A 3,526-nucleotide genomic window follows, 5' to 3' on the forward strand; every position below is an offset into this window, starting at 1 on the left:
TTTTTTCATATGTCAACTATGGAGAATCAAATCTGCACCTATAGGGAGCAAACCTATGGTGAAGATTATGTGACTTAGCCTTTTAATTCTTCTTTTTACCAAGTTAATCATTCAGTTATCGAACCGAAAACTTAATGTGTAAGTGAGATGTGATACGTGAAATCATGGCTCAATCAATGTTTACAACTTCTAATCATGGATTAACAATTCAAAATTGACTGTGAAATCAAGCAGATGGCCGAATCCAAGAGTCATAAGTTACCAACATCACATATCTTATAATGTTAAAATCACAACTATCCTTCAAAATCACTTTGAATTCAATAGAAATTCCGAAAAAAAAAAAAATTAAAATTTTCACAAATTTTGACAAATTTTGCCCAAGACCAAGAAAATACTGATTAGGTAACCTAATCTCCCACCCAACCTAAAATCTACATTGTCCTCAATGTAAAAGAAATAATCATGCGATGCACATGGGACAACGAATAATAAAAGAGGAATGAGGGAAAGATAGTACCTGGACGGAGAATCAAGAGGCTTCCCAAAATTATCAATGTAAGAGCAAGTTAGGGCAAGAGAGAAATTAACAAAAGCAAAAATAACAAAAAGAAAAAGAAAAGAAGATCCTACCTATACCACTTTCGCAGGTGCTCTCGATTGCATTTAGCGCATGCAACAAGCCTTTAAACCCCTAGGTTACCCCTAGTGGACGAGTTGTAGTCTCGTGAGGGTTTGCAGTAATGTTACCCACAAACATTGAAGTAACTAACTAAGAAAAATGAAAATGAATGAAATAAAAAGCAATACAATAAAGCAAAAGGCTGGGTTGCCTCCCATGAGCGCTAAGTTTAACGTCTTTAGCCAGACAAGAACGGACCATGAATGAAATAATCTTTATAACCAGGGTCCGCCAAAGAAATTACCTCAACACTTTCATTAACCGATCCCAGACAAGTGATGTGAGTTCCCATGAACTGTGCTATCTGAAATAAGGCAACTGACACTGTCGTCAAATAATTTAAGGACTTCTGCTCGAACGACTTCTTCTATGTTAGGATCATGCTTCCTTTGCATGTTATGCGATATTACCACAGCATGATCCATCCATGCAGGGGGCATACTCCCTGGATTTTTTCTATCTTCCATTCAATTGCTGCCTTATATGCTCTAAGAACATTAAGCAGCCTGCTCGCCTTTGTCTTCTCAGAGTTACAAACTGTGCTGTCAGGAAGAGTCTCAGAGGGATGAAGAGGTTCCACTTTCGCTCTCCATTTTTCAGTCTCCAATATAGGAGTAGAGTCGAGCAATGCATTGACTTCTTGGATGGGACTATCAATGTCAAAATCCATGCCCGATTGTGCTAAGCAGGTCTCAAGAGGATCTTCAAAAGATGTACGGAAGGAGTCCTGCACAAGGCTCTCGATCATGTCCACTTCAAATATGTCATCCAAATCTGAGGATTGTTGTCCTGCATTAAAAACATTGAGTTTAATATTCATGTAACTAAAGGACAATTTCATAACTCCATTCCTGCAATTGATAATAGCATTAGATGTGGCCAAAAATGGACGACCCAAAATGACTGGGATCTGACTATGAAGATTCTGGACAGGCTGAGTATCTATAACTATGAAATCCACTGGAAAATAAAATTTATCAACCTGGATTAACACATCTTCAATAACACCCCGGGGCACCTTGACAGATCTATCGGCTAGTTGTAATGTTACCTTAGTCAGTTTCAACTCACCAAGTCCTAGCTGCTCATAAACCGAATATGGTAACAAATTGACACTCGCCCCTAAATCAAGTAATGCCTTCCCGATCTTATGATCTCCTATGCTGCAAGAAATGGTGGGAGCTCCTGGATCCCTAAATTTAGGAGGGGTGTTATGTTGAATCATGGAGCTGAGCTGCTCTGCAAGGGAGACTTTCTTATGAACATTCTGCTTATGCTTTTGAGTGCATAAATCTTTAAGAAACTTAGCGTAAGCAGGGACTTGCTTGATAGCGTCAAGCAACGGGATGTTGACTTGCACTTTTTGAAACACATCCAAGATTTCATCAAAGTTATTTCTTTTCTTTATTGGTGCCAGACGTTGAGGAAAGGGTGCTTTGGGCACATAAGGTGGCACATTAGTGGCTCTTGGAGAGTCAGAGAGCTTTTGGACTTTGGATGCATTGGTATGGCTCTCTGCTTCATCTTGATCTTCTGTTTTAGAATTTGATTCATCCCCAGGCATCTCTATTCTGTTATCAATCTACTTGCCTGACCTAAGGGTAGTGATCGATTTGGCCTGTTCATGATATTGCCCTTGGTTAGAATTAGAGCCAATCTCATACTGTCCCTTTGGATTTGCCTCAAGTTGGCTAGGGAACTTGCCCTTCTCTCTCTCACTCAATGTGGCAGCTAGTTGACCCATTTGTACTTCCAGCTTGGCAATGGATTGTGCATTTGCATGTAAGCTTTGCTGGTTGGCCAGTAAGGTTTGTTGGGTGTCTTTTTGGAATTGGAGAGAACTCTGCATGAAAAGATGGAGTGTATCCTCAAGAGATGGTTTCCTTGATTGTGTAGGCAGTTGTTGATATTGTGGAAACTGTTGAGGTTGTTGACTGCCAACTTGGAGGTGCGGTTGCATGGGAGGATTTCCAGATGGTCCTCCTTGTTGTGGTCCTTTTGCCCAAGAGAAATTTGGATGTCTAGCCTACCTTAGGTTGTATGTGTTCGAGTAAGGATCATTCCCAGATTTTTGAAAAGTGTTCATAGCATGAACTTGTTCAGAGAGAAGTTCTGGGAATGCTGCACCAGATGGACAAGACTGCATAGGATGGGCAGGACTAGAACATGTGGCATATGCCTCGACTTGAGCTGTTTGTGGTGGTCCATTATTTAATACCAGAGCATCAACTTTCTTTGTCAGGTTATCAAGCTCGGCGCTCAGCTCTGGCATGACTCCTATCTCATATATACCACCTCTCTTTTGTGGTTGGGGACTTCTGTCACCTCTATTTGAATAATCCCATTGCTGGGAATTTTCGCACAAGGTTTCAAAGAAGTTCCACGCTTCGACATCACTTTTGGTCATGAATGACCCTCCACTGGTGGCATCAACCATGCGACGGTTCTGTGGTGTCAGACCGTCATAGAAGTATTGAACTTGTTGCCACTTCTCAAAACCATGGTGAGGACATTTAAGAAGCAAGTCCTTCCATCTTTCCCAACATTCATGAAAGTGCTCGCCCTCTTTTTGTGTGAAGTTAGTAATTTCTCTACGGAGGGCATTGGTTTTGTGAACGGGGAAGAACTTGTTTAAGAAATTCTTAGACAGTTGGTCCCATGTAGTGATAGATCCAACTTCTAGAGAATTCAACCATGCTTTCGTCTTATCCTTCAAAGAAAAAGGAAACAGGCGTAGGCGGATCGAATCGTCTGAGAAGTTTTGGAACTTAAAGGTGGAGCAAATGTTTAAGAATTCTTTCACATGATGATATGGGTCCTCCTTGTCCAATCCATAAAAGGATG

The 3,526-nt window shown here is 40.8% G+C and overlaps 1 non-coding gene across 1 annotated transcript; it reads left to right on the forward strand.

Annotated features, from left to right (window-relative positions):
- The first annotated feature begins 3,177 nt into the window (after positions 1 to 3,177).
- LOC131257062 (small nucleolar RNA R71) lies at positions 3,178 to 3,284 on the forward strand. The gene has a single exon (XR_009177084.1). It is a non-coding gene; the product is annotated as a small nucleolar RNA R71 (small nucleolar RNA).
- The last annotated feature ends 242 nt before the right edge of the window (positions 3,285 to 3,526 follow it).

The sequence above is a fragment of the Magnolia sinica genome, chromosome 9, assembly GCF_029962835.1.
Source record: "Magnolia sinica isolate HGM2019 chromosome 9, MsV1, whole genome shotgun sequence".
NCBI lineage: Eukaryota > Viridiplantae > Streptophyta > Magnoliopsida > Magnoliales > Magnoliaceae > Magnolia > Magnolia sinica.